This window comes from Aotus nancymaae, unplaced genomic scaffold (genome assembly GCF_030222135.1).
Source record: "Aotus nancymaae isolate 86718 unplaced genomic scaffold, 86718_ANA_hifiasm-v0.15.2.pri h1tg000059l, whole genome shotgun sequence".
Lineage (NCBI taxonomy): Eukaryota > Metazoa > Chordata > Mammalia > Primates > Aotidae > Aotus > Aotus nancymaae.
Window position 1 is genome coordinate 12,953,092 of NW_026988473.1, and position 18,409 is coordinate 12,971,500.

Consider the following 18,409-nt stretch of genomic DNA (forward strand, 5'->3'; position numbering starts at 1 on the left):
CTTTGGTGTCAAGCTTAGAAAGTGCCTTGTCAATGCCTGGGATTTCCATTAGAGAAAACGAAGCTCTTTCTTTCACCAGGGTAACTTAATTACAAGGTACAGTAGTTATGCTCTGGTGGGTAGGGAGTAGGCAACAAAAGCTTACACTTAAAACACAGTATTTTCCTGTTTTTTTGTTTTTTTTTTGTTTAAATTATACTTTGGACTCTGGGGTACATGTGCACATCCTGTATCCTGCAGGATTGTTGCATAGGTACATACATGCCATGGTGGTTTGCTGTCTCCATCCCCACCCCCGCAACCCCCTGTCACCTACATCAGGCATTTCTGCCGGTGTTATCCCTTCCCATCCTCCCTGCCCCTCCACTATCCCTCCCCTCCCCTCCCCTCCCCCCCTCCCCCTACCTAGCCCAGTGAGCGTTGTTCTCTTCCCTGTGCCCAAGTGTTCTCGTTGTTCATCACCCGCCTATGAGTGAAAACATGCAGAAACACAGTCTATTCTTTAGGCAAACACAAGACATCTTTAAATATAGAACATTAACCTGCTTGATCTGTTGCTATTAGGACTAGATGTAGGAAGTTCTTTTAAGATATTTCGTAGGCATTTTAATTTTTCCACTTGGAAAGAAAATGTATATAAACATTAATGACACATATGCAGTTACAAGAATGAAGATCTGAAGTCAACATTGAAATATTTGAAGAAATTTTAATGTTAATTATATTCAGTTTTTAAAGAAAAATAAATCCACATATCTGAAAAGAAAAAAGTAAGAAAGTTTGTGCTTCAACAGGAGCTTCTTAAACATGTTTTCCTTTTCTAAGATCAATTGCATTAATTTCCAAAGTACTCCATTAGATGGTTCTCTTTTGGCCCAGTCCCTATGTCTACTTCATTCATAAAACATTTGCCTGGTTTTTGTACTTCTGGCCCTTGACTGAGATGACCTGACTAAGGTCTATTGGGGGGACTGAATTTAAGGTCCTAATGAAAAAATGTTGGGCTCCATTTCCCTTTTGTCACCCTGGTCAATGTCATCTTGTGTTTCCTATTTGCAGAGAAGACTTTTAGGGAAGGGGTTATCACATGTGATTGGGATTCAAGTTCCTAGCACAGTCAGGTATACCAATGGTGATAATTAAGTCTCAGTTAAGCAGGGAAGAGCTCCTGCACGTGCACCCACCCTCATCAGAAATGCAATTACATGCGTGTCAGGGATGACATTCGGCATCATTTTTCATAGTAAGCGTCCTCCCACAGGACTGCAGATTTCTTCAAGGCTCTGTGGAAGGAATAAACAAGATAATCAGGAGGTGAGACTGTAATGTCAAGAAAACTCCTACATGGAATTTGGTTCTCTGCCTGGTTCAGAACAATGTTGTCATTTCCAGCTATATCTGACAAATGTCATCCCCTGTTGACCAGTGGAGGGGGATGAAATACACTGAATTGTTTTTAGTGGGTAAATTCACCTTTCGTTTATGGAGAACACTGAGATTTTCTTTCATTGTAATCTTTTCTGAACCCATATACCTGTAAATCCGCCCGTCCTATATCTACCAATCAACCCTATTTTATAATATGGAGGACATTTTTCTAGGCTCTGGTGGTACAGCAATGAATAGGATAGATGTGAGTCCTGTCCACATGAAATTCCTGGTCTAGCTTGGGAGACACAGTAAATAATTTATTGGGTGGGCGCGGTGGCATATGCCTGTAATCCCAGCACTTTGGGAGGCCGAGGTGAGTAGATTACGAGGTCAAGAGTTTGAGACCAGCCTGACTAACATGGTAAAATCCTATCTCTACTAAAATTACAAAAATTAGTCAGGCATGGTGGTGTGTATATGTAATCCCAGCTACTCAGGAGGCTGAGGCAGGGTACTCGCTTGAACTCGGAAGGTGGAGGTTGCAGTGAGCCGAGATTACGCCACTGCACTTCAGCCTGGGCGACAGAGTGAGATTCTGTCTCAAAAAAAAAAAAAATATATATATATATATATATATATCTGTTACTTGAATACAATTGTGATAAAGTTCACAAATGAAGAGAACCAGGTACTGCAAGAGCATGTGACTAATTTAGTTTTTGGGGTCAGAGGAGATAGACATGAGGAAAAAGCATTTGAGTTGAGCCTTGGAGAGAGAATGCCAATTGGCAAGGTGGTGTCGGGGAGGTGGAGGTTTGGAGGGACATTCCAGGCAGAAGAAAAAGTGGCAAAGGGATAAGACAACTAGGGAAAGGAGTTTCACAGTAACTGAAGGTAGGGCCGTTATCTGGAGGACAGACAGAGAGGAGGAGAGTCGTGGAAAGTCTGAAGCTGGAGCACTGGTCAGGGATCAGATCAGATCAGGCCTGGCCTTGTTGGCCTCATTCAAGATAGTTTTTTTTTTTTTTCGATCCTAAAAGAAAGAGAAAGTTATTAAACCTAGATTATTGGCTGTTAATTTAACCAGCACAATGTTCTTTAGGCAATTGCATGTGAGGGCCTAAGATGAGTATGGATTTTCAGTTTCTGCATGCCTCACTACTCTTCATTCATCACCCCAGCCTGAGTTGCACATTTATACCCCACTGGACCTTGCAGGCATCTAAATTTGCAACACTAGACCAGATGATCTGACAGTTCCTCCCGCTACTTAAATTCTAACATATATAGGAAGCTCTGTGGGAGATAGAAAGGCAAATAATATACAGCCTTGATTTTAAGAAATTTGAAATCTAGTAGGACGGTAAAGCACTTTCACTAAGCAGCACCTAGAAGTAAAAGGTCAGTATTAATTATTATTTTGTTGTTGTTGATACTGTTCCTTATGGTGCAGTGTATCCATGCTGAGCACACAGGTGACCCTTAATAAATGGTTGTTAAGTGAATGTATCACAAGCCACTGAATAGTCTGGGGAATGGCAGAAAAGAAATGAGAGCTGTGAGCTGAGAGAAATTATTTTATTACCTGTGAATATCTCCAAGCACCCTCCACATGAGTTTATTCACATACCGCAATCCGTGCTTGGCACACAGAGACCTCATCAGGGGTGCCACTTTGTGATAATTATGGCGTGGCATTGTGGGGAACAGACTAGGGAAACAGATAAGAGATATAAAAAAATTTAGACCTAAAGAAAAACTCTGAGTTTTCTTCCTTCTATTACCAAATAAAACCATATCAGCAACGCAGACCCAACCTTGACCTTGCACAATACTGCTGTTCTGGAAAGTTCAAAAACTCTTGTCAAAATATCCTTATCTCCTAACACCTCTGCAAGTCAAGTGGGTGGTGAATGTTTGGGAAATGCAAACAGAATATTATCTTCATCAAATATGTTTATTTTTGGCCAGGTCAAATGAAGATATGGGTTGTCTATTACTTTGAATTACCTAGGGGTGCTGAAGATACCCTTCTCCTCCATCTCTGTCTCTGTTTTTGTATTTTGCTTTCTCTCTATTTATCTGATACGGTTTGGCTGTGCTTCTGCCCAAATCTCACCTTGAATTGTATCTCCCAGAATTCCCGTGTGTTGTGGGAGGGACTCAGGGGGTCCATAATTGAGTTATGGGGGCTAGTTTTTCCCATGCTGTTCTTGTGATAGTGAATAAGTCTCATGAGATCTGATGGGTTTATCAGGGGTTTCCACTTTTGCTTCTTCCTCATTTTCTTTTGCCACCACTATGTAAGAAGTGCCTTTTACCTCCCACCATGATTTTGAGGCCTCCCAAGCCATGTGGGGCTATAAGTCCAATTAAACTTCATTTCCTTCCCAGTCACGGGTATGACTTTATCAGCAGTGTGAAAACAAATTAATATAATAAATTGGAACTGGGAATGGGGTGTTGCTGAAAAGATACCTCAAAATGTTGAAATGATTTTGGAACTGGGTAACAGGCAGAGGTTGGAACAATTATGGGAAAGTTTGAAACTTCCTAGAGACTTGTTGAATGGCTTTGCCCGAAATGCTGATAGTGATATGAACAATAAGGTCCAGGCTGAGGTGGTCTCAGGTGGAGATGAGGAACTTGTTGGGAACTGGAGTAAAGGTGACTCTTGTTATGTTTTAGCAAAGAGACTGGAGGCATTTTGCTCCTACCCTAGAGATTTGTGGAACTTTGAACTCGAGAGAGATGATTTAGAATATCTGATGGAAGAAATTACTAAGCAGCAAAGCATTCAAGAGGTGACTTGGGTACTGTTAAAGACATTTAATTTTATAAGGAAAGCAGAGCATAAAAGTTTGGAAAATTTGCAGCCTGACTATGCCATAGAAAAGAAAATCTCACTTTCTGGGGAGAAATTCAAGTGGGCTGCAGAAATTTGCATAAGTAACAAACGGCCTAATGTTAATCCCCAATACCATGGGGAAAATGTCTCCAGGCCATGTCAGAGGCCTTCATGGCAGCCACTCCCATCACAGGCCCAGAGGCCCAGGAGAAAAAAGTCTTTTTTGTGGGCTAGGCCCAGGGACCTTGGGCTGCCTGCAGCCTAGGGGCTTGGTGTCCTGTGTCCCAGCAACTCCAGCCATGGCTAAAAGGGGCCAATGTACAGCATGTACACTAAGAAAAATTGGCAGAGTTTAACTGGTACATGACCTTCCTTTAGGAACACTCAACTGGCAAGGGAAAAATGCCTCAAGTGAGCATGCATGCAACTGTAGTAAACACACTGTGTGTGTGGCGCCTCCCAAGTGCTGGTGGGCCACTGTGCATGTGGACAGCTCACCCCAACGAAAGACTTGGGGAGAAGAAACACAAAAGCTGGAGTCATACCAGAGTATAAAACCCCTAGTGAAGGACAGAACAGTGAACTTGGCTCCTGCAAGTCATTTGCTTGGACCTCTTCCAAGTGTACTTTACTTCCTTTTGTTCCTGCTCCAAAACTTTTTAATAAACTTTCACTCCTGCTCTAAAATTTGCCTTGGTCTCTCAGTCTGCCTTATGCCTCTCAGATAAATTCTTTTCACCGAGGAGGCAAGAATCGAGTTGCCGCAGACCCGTACGTATTCACTGTGGCTAACACAATGAAATAAGATTTCCAGGGTACTTACAGGTATAAAATTTATTCTGTACTTCTAAGAGTCTCAGATTCACTGCAAAGTCTGTGTTCCATAGGAGTTTAGAGCAGGGGTCACTACAATTTTTCTGTAAAGTGCTAGTTGGTAAATATTTTAATTCTCTTACAACTACTCAATTCTGCTGTTATAGCATGAAAGCAATCATAAATAACACATAAATGGATGATCATAGCTGTGTTCCAACAAAATTTTATTTATAAAAACAGGCAATGAATTTAGCCTCTGGAGTGTAGTTGACTTGGCTTAGAGCAGGGGTGTCCAATTTTTGGCTTCCCTGGGCCACACTGGAAGAAATGTCTTGGGTCACACATAAAATACACTAACACCAATGATAGCCGATGAGCTAAAGCAATCACACAATAATCTCATAATGTTTTAAGAAAGTTTATGAATTGTTTTGGGTCACATTCAAAGCCATCCTAGGCTGCATGCAGTTTGTAGGCTGTGGGTTGGACAAGCATGGTTAGAGCAAAAGGCTCTATAATCAAACTTCCTAGGTTTAAAAGCTGCTTCTACCACTTACTAGTTATGTGACTTTATATGTTACTCAGCTTCCTGTCTCAATTTTATCATCTGTAAAGTAAGACTAAGTACAGTGTCTATCTCACTTAGGTATATGCAAAGCGCTTGATGGTGCCTACCCACAGGCAAGTCCTTTCTAAGGGTGAGTTATTATTATTCGAGATAACTAGGTTCTACATCAGTGTGATTTGAAAGATTCTCCATCATTACCTGACTGCTGAACCAGTCCTGGTTATCCTCTTTGCTCATTCTCATTGGTATGTGGTTCATCTGGGTAGCATACAGAATCCAAGGACTTTCAAGTAACCTTTTGGATGAATAAAAGGAGGAAGTGATGACTATTTGGGATGTTTCAGTAGCAAGCACTGGGCTTGCATAGCCCCTGGTAGAGCTGGTTGAGCATTGGAGGAAATGAAAGCGACTTAAAGGTTCCAGTAAAAAGGTGATCTTTCTTTTTCCTCTTTGAAAGACCTTTATATCCAGAGATGACACACTAAGCATTCAGCCACATGACTGCCAAATGTATAGGAGCAAAACCTCTAAAGATTTCTGTAGCTCTAGTGCGAAGATCAAAACCACTACGAGAATTTAAGGGCAGATGCAAACTGGTTGGCAGCCTGGGCTTTGTCCTCAGATAAGAGTTGGATTCAAGTTCTGTTTTGGCATTGGCCTTTGCTCTTACTTGCTCTTGCAGCCCCTTGGGCATGTAGGATCCAGGAAGTGGGCAAAAAAGGAGATTGGGCAAATTTTCTTTTTGCAAAGAGCTCGTCTTATTCAACTATTTCAGCTATTTTTTTTTTGCACTTGCTTAAAAACACCTCAATTGCAAGAAATGGGACATGATGTCATAATATAATCTGACAAAATCTAATGACAAATAGCTCTGATAGGGAAGGTATGAGGGTCATCTGGGTTACTGGAATAAAATAGTATTCTTACTTGACCCAGTATATGAGCAACACAGTCCTGAAGATTCCATAGTAAGGACCAAATGTGATGAAATGGTGGATGTAAAAGGTACTAATCCAGGCGAAGTCCTGCAGAGAAAATCACTTGAAAATTATATGCCCTCAACATGATTTCAATTCCTCTTCATTGGCCTGGGGTCCCTTCATGTTCTGGCTAAATCTTATGCCCTGTTATTCAAGGAAGCTACGTCTGGAAGGGACACAGCATTTTCACTTTCCCTCTTCTACTTTGTCTATCTTCAGAGAATGAGACACATTACTTACCACCCAATATCTTTGAAGGTACACCATTTGCATGGATTTCAGGCTGAAATACACCAGCATGAAAAGTGGGGCCCCAACTGAAATAGAACAAAAATAATGCTGAATAAATAAACAGAATGTGTTCACGTGTACTTAGTGTTTAGCTCCCACTTACAAGTGTGAGAACCTGCAGTGTTTGATTTTCTGTTCCTGCATTAGTTCACTTAGGATGATGGCCTCCATCTCCATCCATGTTGCTGCAATGGACATTATCTTATTCTTTTGAATGGATGTATAGTATTTCATGGCATATATGTACCACATTTTATCTATGCAGTCTACCATCAATGTGCATTTAGGCAGATTCCATATCTTTGCTATTGTGAGTAGTGCTGCCCCCGAGAGATACAATTTATCTATATAACAAACTTGCACATGTACCCCTGAAACTAAAATAAAAGTAAAAAAAAAAAAAAAAAAGAAAAATCACCTATAATCTTACTACACAGAGATTACCATAAACATTTTGAATATAGTCAGATATATTAATATATGTTCTAAAAAACTGGGATTATGCTACATGTAATACTGTTTTGTATACTACCTTTAAAAAGAAAATGTATCATGACCATCTTCCCATTTCTCTAAATATTTTCCAGCATCTTTTTTTTTTGTTGTTATTATAGGTTAAGTTCTGGGATACATGTGCAGAATGTGCAGGTTTGTTACATAGATAGACATGTGCCATGGTGGTTGGCTGCACCCATCAACCCGTCATCTACATTAGGTATTTCTCCTAATGCTATCACTTTCCTTGCCCCCGACCCACTGACAGGCCCCAGTGTGTGATGTTTTCCTTCTCCTGTGTCCATGTGATCTCATTGTTCAACTCTCACTTATGAGTGAGAATATGCAGTGTTTGGTTTTCTGTTCCTATGTTAGTTTGCTGGGAATGATGGTTTCCAGCTTCATCCATGTCCCTGCAAAGGACACTAATCCTGTTTTATGGCTGCATAGTATTCCATGGTGTATATCTGCCACGTTTTCTTTATCCATTCTATCACTGATGGGCATTTGGGTTGGTTCCAAGTTTTTGCTATCGTAAATAGTGCTGCGATAAACATACATGTGCATGTGTCTTCATAGTAGAATAATGTATAATCCTTTGGGTCTATACTGAGTAAAGGGATTGCTGGATCAAATGGTATTTCTGATTCCAGATCCTTGAGGTATTGCCACACTGTCTTCCACAATGGTTGAACTAATTTACACTCCCACCAACAGTATAAAAGTGTTTCTATTTCTCCATGTCCTCTCCAGGATCTGTCATTTCCTGACTTTTTAATGTTCGCCATTCTAACTGGTGTGAGATGGTGTCTCATTGTGGTTTTGATTTGCATTTCTCTAATGGCCAGTGATGATGAGCTTTTTTTTCATATGTTTCTTGGACGCATAAATGTCTTCTTTTGCGAAGTGTCTGTTCATATCCTTTGCCCACTTTTGAATGGGTTCGTTTGAGCCTTAAGGAGATCCTCTGGCTTTTGACAAAGGCTGTCTCTCTGGCAAAACTTTAGTTAGGATCCTTGGAGCCCTCTTCTCGACTAGGCCTCAACCTTAGCCTATGAGAACTGCAGACTCTCAGCACAAATGATTTCACCCACTCTCTATACTCAGAAACTTGAACAAACACTAGCATAGTTCCCCAAACTCAAGGCCATCTCTCTGGGATAACCCCAGCGTCCTTGAAGTCTTTGCCCAAGAAAGCTCAATGCTGCCAAAATAATTTACTGTTTATTCTGGCCAATATCTGACTATAGATGCCTGACCCCCCTTTTCTTAGACCATTTACTGTAAGACACTGAAAATTGTAAATCCTCTGTGTCTTCCTTTGAGATGTAGCTTCAACACTCCAGAAATGAACTTCTCAAGGGCCTAGAAACCTTTGAAATGTAGTCATCAAGAAGGATGAGACTCTCATATTTCAGTCTATTTGGGAAGATAGGAGCCTAACTTTGATAAGCACCAGTTAGCAGACACAGACAGCCTGGACAAATCTCATCAACCAACCCCTCTACCCTGACTCCCATCCTCACCCCATCTCCCAGTGTCTTTCAGTACTTCTCCTTCAGTATGTGCCACCATTTGAAAAGCCTCTCTCCCACTTATGCATCAGCAGAATTAAGCTCAGTTTATGATGAAGTCTCTCTCCCCTAGTGCAGTAGCCTGAATATAATTTGTCTTGCTGCCTTTAACAAATGTTCGATTTTGCTTCTTTTTGGCAGTTTGAGTATGACTCATTTGCACCCAAGATGTTAAGCTAGCATTTGCAGGGAAAGGTCACAATAAAACAGCTCTTGGTGGTGGCAGTGTGGTTTGTGAGGTGGGCATTTTGCAGTGAATTCACACCATTCCCCTATTTCTCATAAGCTAAGGGCATATTGCACCACTATAGACAGGAGAGGTAAACACACGCTTCTCAGGAAAGTTCAGAGAAAAAACTCCAATAGCGTTTTCTTTTGCAAACACACGTCTAGTTAGGGTGGGAACCAGCTACCTTTCAAAAATGGGGCACCAATGTTCTCATTCCTCTTTTAGGTTATACAAGAGAAGCAGGGCAGGTGATGAGGGCAGGATGGGGGAGGCTGAATTCCAACTGTGGAGGAGCCAGCAGCGATGTCAATCTCATATTTCAAATAAGTTGCCCCCTGCTATCCTCCTCTGGAGTGATGGAGTGGCCACTTGTGGCTGACACGTGGGCAAATCAGATAATCTGCAACTGTGTTTCTCAACCCCAGCACTGCTGGCAATTTGGGTGAGATGATTAATTTTATGAGGGACTGTCTTTTGCATCGCAGAATGTTTAGCAGCATCCCTGGCTGCTACCCACTGACTGCCAATACCATCCCTCCTCCTCTGTTGTGATAACCAAAAAAATGTCTCTAGACATTGCGATACATCCTCTGGGAGGCAAAATTGCCCTGGTTGAGAACAACTGGACTACAGGAAATGATTGGTTCCTTCCCTGATTTTGGTTTATTCCCCAAATGTATGAGTATGTTTTAGTTGGGCAGATTTGGGGGTTTCTTGAAAACTTTTTTTGTGAGCTGCCATGGGTTTGACATTGGTTAAGAGCAAAGGCTCTTTGCTTATGATGTTCTTTTACTGGTATAATATTTACTCAGCTACCTTTATTTTACTTTAAACTTAACCCACATGCTCACACTCAGATGTATATGTCTCATGCCTTCCATAGCTGTATGCAGGTCATGGGAGCAGACAGTTTTCTTCCACACAAGGAGCACTGCAGGTGCCTTTTATTCCTGGGCCTCTCCATTTTCTGGTGTCACACTGTAAATGCTTCGGAATTATTTCCCCATCTCTACTTTCTCCCTGCCCAAACATCATTATTATTTTCTTTTGATGGATGTTTAGTCTCTCCAGAATGAGGGATATGCAGGCCCCTTGACTGGCGGCCTGCCTTCCCTCCCTTGTTGGGTATCTTTTTCCTTCCCCATCTGCCTCTCGGAGTGATGAGGTGCCATTTAAAGTCTGTTTGCTTTTCCATCTCCCTTTGCAGATTTCCACCCCAGTGAGTCTGAAATAAGACATGCTGCTTTGCTCAGTAGCAATAGGGCATGGGCTTCTCTCTTTGAGAGCATTCCAATCGTGCCTTCTGCCTTGACAAGTATTTGCTTCAAAGAAATGGGATATAAGGAATGTGGCTCTGGGAGACCCACCCATGTGGAAGTACAGGTGCTGCTTTTCATAGTTGATGTATTTGATTTTTTCTGGCCGAACTGAATGAAGAAAGAATAAAACTAAAATAAGAGACCATACTTCTGGTCATCACACTCAAGGATGTTTGTGTTTGTGTGTATGTGTGTGTGTGCACATGCATGTGTGTGTCTAAAATCTTTCTGGAAAGAGCCATCTGATTAGTGTTCATTGGCTTTCAAGTCTGAGGCACTAGAAGAACCAGAATCAGGATGGGAGGAACTATTGTGGCGTCTTTTTGCTTTAATTAAATGTGGGTAATTCTTGCACAAATGGAATATTTCATTTGGCTATAGGAACTGTGATAATTATTTGTTCCTATGGAAATAATTTTGAATTTTTTTCTCTTTATGTGAGATGGAATGGTCACTGTAAAGGGACATTTCTGAGTTTTTCTTGTGTTTCTTCAATTATGATATTTAGGATTTTGCTCCATATTAATTTATTCATCCAACAGATGTGTGATTCATTCATCACAACCAAGAACTTTCTTTTAAATTAATTCATCCAACAGATACTAGATGGTAATATGATAAAAGATATAGGCATGGCCCCTCCTATCTGTCTCATCTTTCTTCTTTTGTGTTCTCATCATGGATGTCACACTATCACTTATTATTTTGGCACATGATGTTAGTACATATAATATTTATTATACATTATGTATAATTACTATATAATAATGCAATTATAATGTTATATTCACTACTGAGAATTTGATTCATTTTTTAGGAGTCTCCTTAGTTAATCTAGTGTACGTTCAGGGCACAAAAACAGCAAATGCTATGACAGGAGGATAGAAGTAATGGTTGTATCTCTAGTATCTAGCAGACACTCAGTAAGTGTTTACTGGAGAAATTAATGAATGAATGATTGAATGATCATTCACACTCACTCTGTATTTTTGCCTGTGTTTACTCAGTTACAACTCTGAGCAGTGTTTGACTCTTGCTTTCTCCTTTCCTTTGATATCTTTCCTTCTATGTATGTGTTTCTTTTTTTGTTGTTGTTTTGAATTGTATGGTTGGTCCTTCCCTCTCTTATTGTCAAGAATGACAAGAAATGTCATAGTGATGAAGTAATAATAGCTATTTGCAGTTATTCCCAAACCTCTAAATATTTTAGTAACAAGAAACATGGAAAAAGGACTAGTTGGAAATGCATGGGAGTGGACAAATCGTAATGGACTGATTTTGAGTGTCACCTCAAAGGAGGATTCTGTCTTCCAGGATATGAGCACAGAACATAAAAGAATTAATAAATGCTTGCTGAAGAAACTTAACATTTGAATAAAGTATTAGAAAGGCAGACAGTAAAGATGGAAGAAAGGAAAAACTCAGGGCCGAACAGATATTTTTGATGTGAAACTACTGAATTTTAGAGTTTAAATAAATAATTTCAAATAATGTCTTATACAGTAGCTTGGAACTTATATAGAACTGTAACGTTTTAGGGATGTCTCAGGAGCAGCTTCAGAACTTGGAGAGGTGGCCTCCATCATTTGTGAAGAGGCAGCCTGTGTACTGAATATAGCTCTATAGAAGGCATGTCTGAAGTCAAGCTGCTTCAAGAACTTCCCTGATACAAACTCCCTTCTCTCTGGGGGAAGGTGAGATATGAGGGACCAATTGGAGAAATCAATACCTTACAATTCTAATGATGACCATAGAAATCCACAAACATCAGGGAAGTCCAATGTGTTCGTGGAACTATTGTCAAAAGCAACTGATTTGTGATCACAGCATCAAGATTTTTTTCAAAGCAAGAAACCTTGTTTTCTATTTCAGTTAGGGAAAAGGGTGAGTCTCCCAAAGCTGAAAAAAACCTATTTTCAAAAAGTTGCACATTTTTTGGTTAAGGTACCAGATAGACAACAACTGATGAGGCTATACTGTTTTATTTTGATAAAACTCCTAGTTTTTCTAGGAGATAGCAACCTCTTCCCAAGTACTTGACTCTCAGGTACTTCACTTGAGGAGAGGCACTTTGCTTTGGTTATCCTTATATCTCCTTTGCTTAAGAGAGACTCTCTCCTAAAAATCTTGGTAATTGACATTGTCCTTTACATAATGGTTTTAAATTGGAGTTTAAAAAAGTAATCATTAACTAAGAAATTCTGAAGATGACTTTACCCCTCCTTTTTCTGTTGTTTAAGAAGTTCAAATTAGAGGTGAGATCTCTAGCTCTCTTCCATGGCATTTGGGCTATGGTTCATGTATAAATGCACCAGAATGAACATGGACTAAATACAACAGCATAGTCTCTTCTAACTGGGCTAGAATTAGTTGAGATAACTACGTATGGGAATGTACGTGATCTGGTGTTTATTGAATGTATTGACCTATCTTCTCTCAGTGAATGTTTCTCCACACCCTGGTTAAACCTTGGACAATCATTGCAACCCCAGTAATCTGGTTCCATGATCTAACATTGGCTTGTATTGCCTCAGAGAAAATGACAGGCACTGGGCAGGGACCCATCTGTCATTATCATTGCTCAAACAGAGTAATGTGAATTCCCATATTTCTTGCTGTGGGAGGTTGGACTGGGTGACCTTTAAGGTTACAGACTTAAAGGTCATGACTCTAAATCCCCTTGTATTCTTACAACCCCAGATTCAGTTATTTCAAATCTATATTTTAAACCTAAAAGAAGGAGAGATGTTCTCAGATTGTGTGTGAAGCCAGAAAGAACTTCCAGCTTGATCTTTCCAAGGCGAGTCTGTAAGCCTTTCCAGGAACCACTTCCAGGAACATTTCCCTGATGCCCAAGATTTCTAAGTGTACCTGGACAGGTTGTAAATCTCCAAGAACAAAAAGTGAGCCCATGTCAACAATATCTGGGTATTTGCGATAACTGTTCGGTTTTGCATGATGTTGAAAGTGCTGGTAATTCCACCAGTTTGCTGAAAAGCCCTGAGGAGAACAGAGGGCTCGTTACTTGAATTAATTCTTTCCTGAAATACCCTTCACTGCGAGAGTTTTCTGCATGCAGCCCCAAAGTCAAAATAAGATATTTGTGTTTCTCTAGCTTGCCTCCACTGCTGGGTCACAGTATGACTCATCAGACAGAGCTCTCATAGCTTACAAAGAAGTAATTCTCTGATCCAGAAACACAACTTCAGGCTAAAAGTTTGGTAATAAAAATCATAAAAGCTGGTTGAAAAGAAATGCTTTCTCATCCTTCTCTTATTTGATCTTCATTAAAAAAAAAATCCGAGGGTAGATGAGACAGAGAGTATTGTTTCTATTTTGCATATGAAGTAGATTTAGCTCTGAGACTTTAATTAGTTCTGGGGGAAAAAAGCGGCCCCAGGTAGTCTACTTCAATGAATGTTTCAAAGAATTAAGGATCTGAAGTGATCTCCTTGGGGGGCTTGGCTCAGATCCTTGCATGTCCTGGCTTCAATGCTCTCATACAAAAATAAATGAGAATACAAAGATTTTAGCTGATGCCAAGCTTGAGTCACCTCTGATTAGGTTGTTTGTGATTTTTTTTTCTCATAGAAAGTCTGAAATTTTAGTAGAGGAAAGAATTTGGAGTCACATCAACCAAGTTACATATGCTGGAGGTACAAATGTGGCAGCATGGTTTGTGCAGATTACCCACCCTCTTTGAGGCTCAATTCCATCTCCAGTAAATAACATGAGGATATTTACCATCATAGGTGGGCTTGGGAGTTATGAGATGATGTATGTAAAATGTTGGCATGTTGGGATATTTAGTTTTTCCTCCTTTATGTTAATTATTTACAGAAGAATGAGCAGCAGCAGTAGTTTTTTGGGTTTTTTTTTTTTTGTAGCTGGCTTTCTATTTTTTTTTTTTTTTGTACTTTAGGTTCTGGGGTACATGTGCAGATCATGCAGGATTGTTGCATAGGTACACACATGGCAATGTGGTTTGCTGCCTCCATCCCCCTGTCACCTACATCTGGCATTTCTCATTTCTCCCCATGTTATCCCTCCCCGACCTCCCCATCCCCACCTCTGTCCTGCTCTTGGCCTTCCCGCCAACAGACCCCAGTGTGTGATGTTTCCCTCCCTGTGTCCATGTGTTCTCATTGTTCATCACCCACTTATGTGTGAGAACATGCGGTGTTTGATTTTGTGTTCTTGTGTCAGTTTGCTGAGAATTATGGTTTCCAGATTCATCCATGTCTCTACAAAGGACACAAACTCACCATTTTTATGGCTGCATAGTATTCCATGGTGTATATGTGCCACATTTTCCTTGTCCGGTCTATCGTTGATGGACATTTGGGATGATTCCAGGTCTTTGCTATTGTAAACAGTGCTGCTATGAACATATGTGTGCATGTGTCTTTATAATAGAATGATTTATAATCCTTTGGGTATATGCCCAGTAATGGGATTGCTGGGTCAAATGGAATTTCTATTTCTAGGTCCTTGAGGAAGCTCCAAACTGTCTTCCACAGTGGTTAAACTAGTTTACACTCCCACCAACAGTGTAAAAGTGATCCTATTTCTCCACGTCCTCTCCAGCATCTGTTGTCTCCAGATTTCTTAATGATTGCCATTCTAACCGGTGTGAGGTGGTATCTAAATGTGGTTTTGATTTGCATTTCTCTAATAATCAGTGATGATGAGCATTTTTTCATATGTTTGTTGGCCTCATATATGTCTTCTTTTGAAAAGTGTCTGTTCATATCCTTCACCCACTTTTTGATGGGTTTGCTTGTTTTTTTTTTCTTGTAAATCTGTTTTAGTTCTTTGTAGATTTTGGATATAAGCCCTTTGTCAGATGGGTAGATTGCAAAATTTTCCTATTCTGTTGGTTGCTGGTTCATGCTAATGAGCTAATGATTGTTTTTTTTTTTTTTTTTTTTTGCTGTACAGAAGCTCTGGAGTTTAATTAGATCCCATTTGTCTGTTCTGGCTTTTGTTGCTATGGCTTTTGGTGTTTTAGTCATGAAATCCTTGCCTATGCCTGTATCCTGAATGGTTTTGCCTAGGTTTTCTTCTAGGGTTTTTGTGTTGTCAGGTCTTATGTTTAAATCTTTAATCCATCTGGAGTTAATTTTAGTGTAAGGTGTCAGGAAGGGATCCAGTTTCTGCTTTCTGCACATGGCTAGCCAGTTTTCCCAACACCATTTATTCAACAGAAAATCCTTTCCCCATTGGTTGTTTTTGTCAGGTTTGTCAAAGATCAGATGGTTGTAGATCTGTGGTATTGCCTCCGAGGCCTCTGTTCTGTTCCATTGGTTGATGTCTGTTTTGGTACCAGTACCATGCTGTTTTGATTACTGTAGCCTTGTAGTATAGTTTGAAGTCAGGTAGCATGATGCCTTCAGCTTTGTTCTTTTTGCTTAGGATTGTCTTGGTGATGCAGGCTCTTTTGGTTCCATATGAAGTTTAAGGTGGTTTTTTCCAGTTCTGTGAAGAAGGTCAGTGGTAGCTTGATGGGGATAGTGTCGAATCTATAAATTACTTTGGGCAGTATGGCCATTTTCACGATATTGATTCTTCCTAACCATGAGCATGCAATGTTTTTCCATCTGTTTGTGTCCTCTCTTATTTCCTTGAGCAGTGGTTTGTAGTTCTCCTCAAAGAGGTCTTTTACATCCTTTGTTAGTTGTATTCCTAGGTATTCTCTTTGTAGCAATTGTGAATGGGAGTTCACTTTTGATTTGGCTCGCTGTTTGTCTGTTATTGGTGTATAGAAATGCTTGTGATTTCTCCACATTGATTTTGTATCCTGAGACTTTGCTGAAGTTGCTTATCAGTTTAAGGAGATTTTGGGCTGAGATGATAGGGTCTTCTAAATACACAATCATGTCATCTACAAATAGGGACAATTTGACTTCCTCTCTTCCTAATTGAATTTCCTTTGGTTTTTTTTCTTGCCTAATTGCTTTGGCTAGAACTTCCAAAACTATATTGAATAGGAGTGGTGAGAAAAGGCATCCTTACTAGTGCCAGATTTCAAAGAAAATGCTTCCAGTTTTTGCCCATTCAGTATGATATTGGCTGTAGGTTTGTCATAAATAGCTTTTATTGTTTTGAGATATGTTCCTTTGATACCTAGTTTATTGAGAGCTTATAGCATAAAGGGCTGTTGAATTTTGTTGAAGACCTTCTCTGCATCTATTGAGATAATCATGTGGTTTTTGTCTTTGGTTCTGTTTATGTGGGATTACATTTATAGACTTGTGTATGTTGAACCAGCCTTGCATCCCTGGGATGAAGCCTACTTGATCATGATGGATAGGCTTTTTGATGTGCTATTGCAATCAGTTTGCCAGTATTTTATTGAAGATTTTTGCATCTATGTTCATTATGGATATTGGCCTGAATTTTTCTTGTTTTGTTGAGTCTCTGCCAGGTTTTGGTATCAGGATGATTTTGATCTCATAAAATGATTTGGGAAGGATTCCTTCTTTTTGGATTGTTTGGAATAGTTGAATATTGGATGCCACTCTCTTCTGGCTTGTAAGGTTTCTGCAGAGAGATACACTGTGAGTCTGATGGGCTTCCCTTTGTGGGTAATCTGACCTTTCTGTCTGGCTGCCGTTAGCATTTTTTCCTTCATTTCAATCCTGGTGAATCTGACGATTATGTGCCTTGGGGTTGCTCTTCTTGAGGAATATCTTTGTGGTGTTCTTTGTATTTCTTGGACTTGAATGGTGGCCTAGCTTGCTAGGTTGGGGAAGTTTTCCTGGATAATATCCTGAAAAGTGTTTTCCAACTTGGATTCATTCTCTCCATCACATTCAGGTACACCTATCAAACATAGGCCTTTTCACATAATCCCATATTTCTTGGAGGCTTTGTTCATTTCTTTTTACTCTTTTTTCTCTATTCTTGCCTTCTCCTTTTATTTCACTAAGTTGATCTTCAATCTCTGATATCTTTTCTTCTGCTTGGTCGATTTGGCTATTGATACTTGTGTATGCTTCGTGAAGTTCTCATGCTGTGTTTTTCAGCTCCATCAAGTCATTTATATTTTTCTCTAGGCTGTTTATTCTAGTTAGCATCTCATCTAATCTTTTTTCTAGGTTCTTAGTTTCTTTGCATTGGGTTAGCACATGTTGTTTTAGCTCTGAGAAGTTTGTTATTACCCACCTTCTGAAGCCTGTTTCTGTCAATTCATCAGATTCATTCTCCATCCATCTTTGATCCCTAGCTGGTGAGGAGTTGTGATCCTTTGGAAGAGGAGAGGCATTCTGGTTTTTGGTGTTTTCATCCTTTTTGCTCTGGTTTCTTCCCATCTTAGTGGCTTTATCTACCTGTGGTCTTTGCAGTTGGTGACTTTTGGATGGAGTCTCTGAGTGGATGTCCTTTTTGTTGATAATGAAGTTATTTCTTTCTGTTTCTTAAGTTTTCCTTCTAACAGTCAGGCCCCTCTGCTGCAGTACTGCTGGAGGTCCACTCTAGACCCTGCTTGCCTGGGGATCACCTGATGGGGCTGCAGAACAGTAAGGGTTGCTGCCGGTTTCTTCTTCTGTTGTCTTCATCCCAGAATGGTACCTGCCAGATGTTGGCTTGAGCTCTCCTTTATGAGATGTCTCTTTGGGTATACAGGGGTCAGGGAGCTGCTTGAGGAGACAGTCTGTCCCTTATAGGAGCTCAAGTGCTGTGCTGGGAGCTCTGTTGTTCTGTGCAGAGCTGCTGGGCAGGTACTTTAAAGTCTGCTGCAGTGGAACTCATAACTGCCTCTTTTCCCAGGTGCTCTGTTGTGGAAGGTCAGCTTTATTTATAAGTTCCTATAGTGCTGCTGCCTTTTTTCATAGATGTCCTGTGCTGCATGGAGTAGTCTAGTCGCAGTCTGCCAGCAGAGGTGTTGCTGAGCTGCTGCAGGCTCTGCCCAGCTTCT

General features: G+C 40.3%; 1 pseudogene; it reads right to left on the bottom strand.

Moving 5' to 3' along the window:
• Nucleotides 1-1,231: 1,231 nt before the first annotated feature.
• LOC135270231 (putative fatty acid desaturase 2-like protein FADS2B) overlaps nt 1,232-18,409 on the bottom strand; it is a 43,824-nt pseudogene continuing 26,646 nt past the window's right edge.